The sequence below is a fragment of the Carlito syrichta genome, unplaced genomic scaffold, assembly GCF_000164805.1.
Source record: "Carlito syrichta isolate Samal-C Ts95f unplaced genomic scaffold, Tarsius_syrichta-2.0.1 Scaffold287388, whole genome shotgun sequence".
Lineage (NCBI taxonomy): Eukaryota > Metazoa > Chordata > Mammalia > Primates > Tarsiidae > Carlito > Carlito syrichta.
The window spans coordinates 824,546-834,825 of NW_007231484.1; positions in this window are offsets into that span (position 1 = coordinate 824,546).

The window sequence follows — 10,280 nt, forward strand, 5'->3', positions numbered from 1 at the left end:
AAAAATAACCACCTACCACACCCTGGTAAAGCCCAGTGAATTTTCTGGGTTTTTTAATACAGTGATTTTAACAACTTCTTATGCATTTGATCTTGACCTTTTAAAAATTAAATCGAGTATTATACAATTTTGTATTTAAGGCAAAATTATCTGAATAGAGAAAAGAGCACCAAGCTATATCTTGCTTCAAATGTGCACAGAATTTGTAATAGCTGAATTACATAAAGGGAGAATCCCAAGAAAATCCTCATGGGATTTTAATGAACAAGTTCCACCTGAAACTGCTTAGATGATTTTGATCCCTGGATAAGATTACAAGTCAGAGGCTACAGCACACATTATACATCATTAGAGTATCAAAATTGTTTGATTATTTTGCAGCATGTATGGTGACTTTATACAAATAGTGCCAAGAATATGAATCAAAATGTCAGCGAAGTCCAGGTGAAGTCAAATAAACAAGTTGTAGATTCAGTTCATACATCATTGATCAATGAATGTTATCAATTTTCACACAGCCCAGGATCCTGATAACTTTCCTGCTGAGTGTGTAGCATAAATTTTAAATGACCTAGGACTCACCATGAGGAGAATTGCTAAAAAGCACTCCCAATGCTCTAAAAATATTCTGAATCACTACTCCATTTAATGGAAGAAATTTTTAATGCAATTCCCAAGGATCACCTAAAATAAATAGAAACATGTTTTGTTATATTTAAATTTTTTAAATATCAATTTTCAAATAAATGTCATGATTATATGGGTTAATATAAACAGATTTTTTTCATATTTGATTACCTTGGCAGTTTGAAACATTATTAAATGCTGATTAAATTAAAATGGAAGTCATTGAAAATTCCGATGACCTCAAATTATATTTTTATGTCTTTTTGTGCATTTTGAAGATGGAGGTAATCCATAAAAAATATAAATCTATTAAAAATATTCTGACCAATTCCAGCTACTCGGAAGGCTGCGGCAGAAGGATCGCCGGAGCCCAGCCGGTTGAGGCTCACTGCACTCCAGTCTGGGTGACAGAGTGAGACTCCAACTCAATATATATATATATATATTCTGACCTGTCCCATTTCATTCATTCAGGAACATTTGGAGTGCAGACCTGGTGTCCTTGAAATTGCAACAGACTGTCCCATGGAGGTCCTTGGCATGGCGCTATTGATGAAGCTTGCTAGCACAATGCAATTGATGGAGATTGTTGGTATAACAACATTGTTGGAGATTATAGACACAATGCTATTGATGGAGATCCTTGGTGTGACACTATTGATAGAGAGTACTGGCACGATGCTATCGATGGAGATCATTGATGACAGCATTGGTGGAGACCATTGGCATGATGCTATTGATGAAGATCATTGGCACACTGTCTTCCTGTGGTCCCCACCTCCAGCTCCACCTCTTTACATTAGGCATCATGAGGCAGATGGTTGCTGGCTTCTTATCATGAGTCACTCCTGGATCATTTAAAGCTTTCAAGCCCTGAAAACTTAAGGGAACTTTCAGACCCATAGTACGACTACAGGTAATTCTTTGCAAGGTAGCAAAGCAATCTGCATTTCCTGGAGTTTGTGAGTGTACAGTTTCTTATGCCTCAACCCTGTTCATTCCTGTACATGGCATAAGTAGAAGCCTCTTTCCTGAATCTGTCCAACATAGATGGATCGTTCACTTTGCATCAGACATTTAACCTCTTGTTCTTCCTCTCTTGCTGATTTAAACCTGTGTCTCTCCTTTCTGTTCCAGCTCCATAGACTGAACTCTCTGGATCTCCTATTCCGTGATCAGCCACCTCCCCTGTATGCATAAAGTCTTCTTTGGAGGAGATTTTCCTTATTCTTTCACTCCAGGTATATCAGGGTTTGATATATGATTGTTAACTTCATTGTCCTTGAATGCCTGTATCTGACTACTGTTCTTCTGCATTTTAGAAAACACTTCTATTTCAAGACTCACAAAACTCAAATACAAGACTTTTCTTTCTGTGGCAGTCAACTTCTGAACTTCTGAACTTCTCCTCATTTATTTAAGATATCAGTGCCTGACTCACAGTCCTAAATTTCATGGATGCTCCTTTCATCCCTTGACAGGATTCCACTGTCCTCAAAGAAGACACATCCAAAATGTGTATCTTTCACTTCTCTGATAACGTCTTTCTTTGGCTACTTTTTCTGCCATTTTTTTCATTTTCGCGAGTGACATTGGATTCTGTGTTCCCTTTGTCCTTCATATCCTGTGAATCAAGTCCTACTGATTGTACTTTGCAATATACTGCGAATTGGTCTATTTATCTCTCTTTGTGCTCTTATTTCAATGTTCTATGCCCTTGTCACTTTCTACCTAAATAACATGGACTGCATACCAAAGGCATAATACATCAAATGAATGAAGCATCACTCTGTGCTCATAGGCTTGGTGAAAGTTTGTTGTTGTTGTTTTAACTGTTCTGTTTGTTTCTCATTTTTCTTTTTTGATGATATTTTCATACTGATATAGAACTCAAGAGACCATAGATTTCATGGCATGGATGATACATGCATGATGATGGTCTCATGATATAATTGCACATAACTGATTTGATTTGACAGTAAAAATAATTAAAGAGAGAAATGAGTTTCTTCACTGCGTTGTCTTTATTTATCCTATGTTTTGCTACACTGCAGAAAGGATGATCTTTTCTTTTTAATCAATAGATTTTCTTTCTAGAACATTTGATACATTTGTTATAATCGATGAACCATTGTTGAAATGTTATTAGCTAAAGTTTATAGTTTACATTAGATGCTACTCTTTGTGGATTTTTTTTTTTTTGGCTAAGTCATGATTCCCCCATTATAAAATCATACAGAATGGTTTCTACTGCCCTAAAAATCCTCCCTGACTTGTCTTCGACCCTTCAGCCTTTCCCCCCTAATTCTGGGAATCCACTGTCTTTTTACTCTCTCCATAGTTGTCCCTTTGCTAGAATGTCATATAGTCAGAATCAAACAGTGTGTAGCCTTTTAGAACTGTTTTCTTTCACTTAGCCATATCTATGTGTTTTCATAGAGTGAGTTTATTAAATTTTTTTAAAAAGCATACTTATCACTATCCTGCTTAAAATGTCTTGATACCCTCCCCTTGTTCTAAAGTATTGTCTAAAACTCTCAGTGAGGTCTGGAATTGTATTACTCAAAGTGTGGTTTGTAAACAAGAAAACGCATCCTCACCTACAGCTTACTCTACAGATTGTCCCTCAGGTGGCACCCTTGTAATACAGGGCCATCTCCGACATACTGCCAAGATCCCGGTGACTTGGGTGCATAGTGAGTTTTGAAAGCGTGGCCCTGAAGGCCCACCCACCGTCTCTCCAGCTTTCCTTCTACTGTGTTGTGGGAACCCCTTCCCATCCTGTAGCCAATTCACAGTAAGACTTCCAGTGCAGCCGGGCTCGGTGGCTCAGCCTGTAATCCCGCACCTTTGGGAGGCTGAGGTGAGTGAATTGCCTGAGCCCGCGGGTTCGAGACCCGCCTGGGCAGCGAGACCTCATCTCTACAATAAATCAAAAAATCAGCTGGGTGTGGTGGCACATGCCTGTAATTCCGGCTACTCGGAAGGCTGAGGCGGAAGGATCGCTGGAGCCCAGCAGGCCGAGGCTGCGGTGGCCGGGAGCGGCCACTGCACTCCAGTCTGGAAGACAGAGTGAGACTCCAACTCAAAAAAAAAAAAAAAAAAGACTTCCAGTGCACAAAACACAAAGGCCTTACTATTTTCCAGATGAATGAAAGGTTATAAAGTGTCATTCATTCAAATCATAATTATGAAAATAATCAAAATAGTAATAATGAATACAATCTTTATTTTAGAGAGATGTCAATTTTCTTAGTGGCAAGTTACTTTGAATTTTATCTTTTAAAAATCACAAGTGTTATTTAAAACGCTAAGCAAAAGTATGTTTTTGATGAAAATTTTTATTCTTTCCTTTTTTCTTTAAAAATAATCTAAATTTTTTGAAACTGTATAGACACTTAGCTCTATGTAAACTTGTTTTATATTTACAGTGTGTTTTCTTGATGGAGAAACAGAGCTATTCCAACTAGAAAAAGAGAAATCGGCACATGTCAATAAGAATAAAAAAGCATAGTAACCTGTTCTCCTGGCTAACTCGTGTCCACCTACCAGACAATAGCTTAAGCATCATTTCCTCAGGACAGTCTACTTTGAACTGATCAGCCAAGATCGGGTCTTTCTATTATATCCTTCCATGCAGCATAGTATCCGTTGGAATGTAACACTTGAGACTTTTCCAAGTGTATGCCAACATCCTGCTAGATTGTAAATTCCATAGGAACTTAGAACAGAGCCTGCAGTTATTTATTTTTTGCAGTATCCTTTGGTTATTGCTTAGTCACAGATACTACAATCAGTCAGTATTTTCTCAAATGCAAACGTAGCTGTTATGTGATATAATGAACATTTCTATCCAAACCTTATACCTTTATCAATTATACCCGCTGCCTAGTACAAAAATACTTGTCCAGAAGCAAATGCTTTCAATTTCTTTTAATGAAATTGAACAAATATCTTCTTAAAAAGTTTGCATAGCTATAATTTAATTCTTGTTTTCTGTTTAGCATGAAATATAAATTCCCTTATTTTGTCCAAGTTGATTATAATCTAGAAATTATTTCTATTTTTATCTATACATCAGGTATGCTCTTGGCAAACACATTGATCATTTTTAGCTCATCGCTTTAAATACAATCCTTTTGAGACAAAAACCAGGAGTTTTTTGTTGTCATTGTTATTGTTGTTATTTTGTTTGTAAGTTTGACATTTTATACCAAGCATGCAGCAGTTGATCAATAAAAATTCATTTCATTTCTCCTATCTATTTCAAAGCTCCTTTTAGGATTTATTTTACAAGCTTTATAACAGCTACTGTTTCTAGAGAACTGTTTGTCCTTTTCCTGATATACAAGCCTGCTGGAGTAAAATGGAAGCTCAAGATCACACAATAAAACAAAGGTGAAATGAAATGTAGCTCTCCCTTATCTCAACTCACAATTCCCATCATGGCACCAAATTTCTTTGTGGAATAATAATGGAGAACTGTGATCTCACTTGCAAGCCAACAATCACCAAGACCTGAGTAGGAGGCTGTGCTCTAAAGAAAAATGCCCAGTGCCTCAGCAATAAACACGGGACAGATCCCTGAAAAGGTGCTTTCCTTGGGATTTGGAATTTATATTCAAAACATGTCAGTGACTGTGAGACACCACAATAACAATTCTACGGTGCAGTTTCAGAGGTCTAATAAATGAGATTCTTTCTTGGCTCAGTCAAAAATACCGTGTTCAGCAGTTTCAGCCCTGGAAGCCTCGTCTAATTAAATTAAGAGTGTGGAGATTGGTGCCAGCAGCACTTCCTCGAACAGATAGACAGGTTGGCGGTGTTGCTCACCTGGCTGGCAGCCACGGGGGCCATCACAGCATGGAACCAGGGACAGTTTCCGCTCACTGGTGCAGCCGTCCTGACGTGCACATTTGTATCTGGCCCCTACTATACAGCTAGAATATTTGGGGAGGGCCCACTTATTCCTAAATCAGACATTTAATTTTAAAGAGGACTGTGAGCTCATCACTATTTTCATTTCCCAGCTAATTTTTTTGCCAGAAGCATCTGCATTGAATGCAAATTTCATTTGAAGATGCAGGGTTTTTTAAAAATATACTGACAGTTCTCACAGAATATGGACGATTTAGTATTTGACTCTTGGTGGGTTTGTTTTTTCCACTTATTTTTTGGCTCATTTGTATGTTTGTTTTGATAGTTTACAGAATGAAATTCAAAGTTAAACTTTCCACTAGGACAGCTTCTAATTAGAAAATGTATTTAATTACTATATTTGATGATTATTCTATATTCAGAGAAACATTATATTTCTATGATTTTAAGGCACCATTTTTTTTCAGTGAACATATATTTATTAAACCTCATAAAAGGCCATACTTAATTATCATATGATCACCTACTTGATATTCTAAGTAAGGTTTTTACAGAATAATCTTGCAATCAAAAATAAGTTTATTATTGTGTTTATTCATTTTGGTCAGAATCTCATCACAGTGTATAAACAAAAGTGAACAAACTCACAGTCCATACTCCATTGACTGAGAAACGTTGACTAAGAATGAATATTGAACTATAAATATGTCAATAAAGCAAGTGAGTGAGATACACTCATCACTGTAGAAAGCATAGTATCATAATATCTTACTCTGATTTTTGAAACATACAAAATAATATAACGTTTGAAGTGGTATCAGGAAGGACCACACTATCTGAGAAACATAGTCTTGGAAGAATATGTCAAATGTATGGAGGGCTTTAAATGTCAGAGTAAGAAACTAAAGGTTTAAAGAAAAGGCTAGCTCTCATTAAAACCAGGAGATTTGAGAACTATGCGAAAGGAGATTTTGATGTTGCTGCATATAACAACACAAATATAAGAAAAATGGGGAATTTGGGACAGTCTTATAATGAGTACATCGCAGATCGGACTGAAAATGTCAAGTATCAATGAATTTCAGAGATGAGACCAGATAGCATGAAACAATCTTAAAAATGTTTAATACGAGGTGTATTTTACCAAGGTCTACAGGTGATTGGTATAACATTGAAGTTGGGGAAATCCAGGATTAGACAATATTTCTGTGATACACTAAACTGTGAAATCCATTAAGATAGCATGACGACAATATTCACTTTCAAAGTACATATTAATTAATTAGTTGGTTAGTTATCTCAACAAGTCGCCTGAAATTAGGGTTATATCTATAAGGTGTTCTATGGGGACACGGGAAACAGTTGGAAAGGAAAAAAATGGGAAATGGGATATTGTTTAAAAATAAGAATGCACTGAATATTCATTCACTAATAGTTTGACATGCCATTACCCCATGTTATTAAGGCAGTTATATAATTATTTCATTCATATGGCTCACTATTTTTTCACTATTGGAATGATTTTTTTCCTTTAGTAAATGAGGGGTCCTAAAAAACTGTATTTTTTTTTGGAGGGCAGGGCCCTTGTTGTAAAGGCTTCCCCCGCTAGGTAAGTGTTCTAGAAACCTATTGGCATCAGTGGACAAGCTAACATTGTTGTGAGAGGCTGTGTTTGGCTTGAATTTTTATTTTTTTAGATTCTTTCATGGAATTTGCCCATTTCATGGTGAGTAATTTACACAAACAACCTTCCCACACCACACTGAGTGTTCAGCAGTTTTTAACCAAAAGCAGCATGACATCCGTGCCCCAAGCTCCCTATCAACCTGATCTTGACTTCTAGTGATTTTTTTTTTTTTTTTTTTGGTTTCCCACATGAGAAAAGTCCTCAAAGGGAAACGTTTTGCTGATGTAGAAGAGGTGAAACCAAAAAAAGGCAGAAATACTAAAAGGCATCAAACACTGTTTTGAGCAGTAGAAAAAGCATCTTAGCAGGCATACTGCATCAAATGGAGCATACTTTGAAGGTGACTGAAGTTTAAACAGGTAAGAATACATAATTTTTAATAAATAAATTCAGCTTTGGGGGGGTTCTTTAAATGGCTCTTTCTGAGGCAAATCAGAAGTGTAGAGAAAATTTCCAATTCTATGCAGTTTGGTGGCTCTATCAAAAGTTCAAACCAGGCTCGGTGGCTCAGCCTGTAATCCCGCGCCTATGGGAGGCTGAGGTGAGTGGATTGCCTGAACCCGCGGGTTCGAGACCCACCTGGGCAGCGAGACCTCATCTCTACAATAAATCAAAAAATCAGCCAGGCATGGTAGCGCATGCCTGTAATTCCGGCTGCTTGGAAGGCTGAGGCGGAAGGATGGCCAGAGCCCAGCAGGTCGAGGCTGTGGTGGCCGGGAGTGGCCACTGCACTCCAGTCTGGGTGACAGAGTAAGACTCCAACTCAAAAACAAACACACAAACAAACAAAAAAAAGTTCAACAGACAGCAAAAAGACTTTAACACAATTTAAAATGCACTTTGAGAAAACTGCTCAGAGATTAGCAATGATGATCAATACCACCATTGCTGTCTGAGGGCCACAGGCAGAAGGATGCCTGCCTCCAGCCTTTTTGATGCTCTCTCTTCCTCCAGGCTCCTGACCAAACGGCTCCAGACAAGCAACAAAAGAATGTGGAGATAAACATATCTTCCTTTAGAAATGGTAGGATTCAGAGTAAGATCTGGATTCAGTCGCATCTGAAGGCTTGGACCTCCCCCACCCACCCACTCAATTCGTATGTTGAAACCCAATCCCAAAATGATCGTGTTAGGAAATGGGCCTTTGGTAGTTGATGAGTTGACGAGGACAGAACTCTTATGAAAGGGAGGTAGTGCCCTTAGGAAAGTGGTCCCAGACAGAGATCCCCCACCCTTTGTGCCACATGAGGACACAGATAGAATACACCATTTATGATCCTTCACCTGACACCAAATCTGCAGCTTCCCTGATCTTGAACTTCCAGCCACCAGAGTCGCAAAGAATACATTTCTGTTACTTATAATCTGCCCGGTTTATGGTGCTTTGTTATAGAAGTCTGAACAAACTTAGACAGGACACAAACAAAAAATGCACTGTCCTGTGGCAAACACTGGACTGCAGAGTGTGGCTTAGGATAGAAAATCCAACAACAGTGTCCCCCATGTCTACAGAAACTGAGTTGAATGGCAGGCAACAGAGTCTAGGACTTTCTCCTTGAAATGCAAACACAATGGAATCAAAAGAGAGTGAGACATACGTCATCACACCAACGGCCTTCCTTAAACACATGTCCATCCACATCTCAGACCATAGACACACATGATAGCCACTTCTCCTTCATGAAGGAGGTGGGGTAGGCAGAGTGCAGCACAGTGAGTCCATTCTATCTATCAATCTGTCTATCTATCTATCTATCTATCTATCTATCTAATCTATGCATCTCTCTACCTGCACACACACATGACACACACACACACACACACACACACACACACGAATAAAACCATTAGCTTCATACACATTTTCCCAGCTATTCAGAGCATTTTATCTTTTCTATGTGACTTTATTTTATGTTGGAAATATATTGACTTTATTTCCAGTTATTTAGAAAATGTAGAAACTCCAAACTATTGTGAAAAGTCATATCAAGTTCTCTAACCCTTCTGCTATATATTTAAATATTGTGCTTTTATTTAAAAATATAATCCTGTGTATATCATTTAAATTCTCATAGAATACGAGGAGTAAAAGCGAGTTGTAAACATAAGCACGTACTTAATATTCAGTCTCTGTGTTTCCAAGCACTCTCAAAGGAAGCTTATCAGCTAAATGATAGTATAAAATTTTCAAGCAAATGCCTCTGAAATAAATGTATTTAATTGTAACATCTTCATAGGGGAAACTGCATATTCTTTTAGTGAAATGGAAGAAAAGATCAAGATTCTCTCAAAAAGTACCAGCAGATTTTAGAATCACACAATAATGACGGGTTATAAAAGATTAGAACATAAAATGTGGTACCGTATAATACCATAAAATGGAAGATGAAGAAATGTGGCTCAGAAACCAGGAAAATTAAAACATGCCGGTGAAGAACAGAGAAGAAATATGTTAAGAGTTTTAAATTTACATAAAATGGGTGTGAGAAATTGTTAAAGGATTACAAGTGTCTCAGGTAAACAGAGGAGACAGCAAAATTATTGAAGAAGCAGGCAAAAACATCACAGTAATGACTCAAAGTGGCTTGAGTATGAGACATGGCACATAGGATGTGTATTGGTCAGAGTTCTTTAGAGAAACAAAAACAAAAACACAGAGATACACACATACACAAGCACACACATACACCACAAACACACACACACACATAAATGGGGAGAAAGACAGACTCAGAGGAAGACAGGGAGTGTATGAAATTGACACACCAGTGACTACTGTGAGAACTTTTAAGTCTGAAATTTGTAGGGCAGACTGGCAGATTGGAAATTCAGGTAGGAGCTGATGTTATAGTTTTGAGTCTAAAATATGCAAGTCAGGCCATCAGAAGAAAAACACAGGCAGAACTTCTACATTTCAGCTATAAGGCAGAATTCCTGCTTCCTTGGGAAAGCTCATTCTTGACTCTTAAGTCTTTCAATGGATTGGTTGAGGTTCACACACAATTTGGAGAGTAATCGACTTCATTTGAAGTTGGTTTTTTTTTTTTTTTTTTTTTTTTGAGTTGGAGTCTCACTCTGTTGCCCGGAC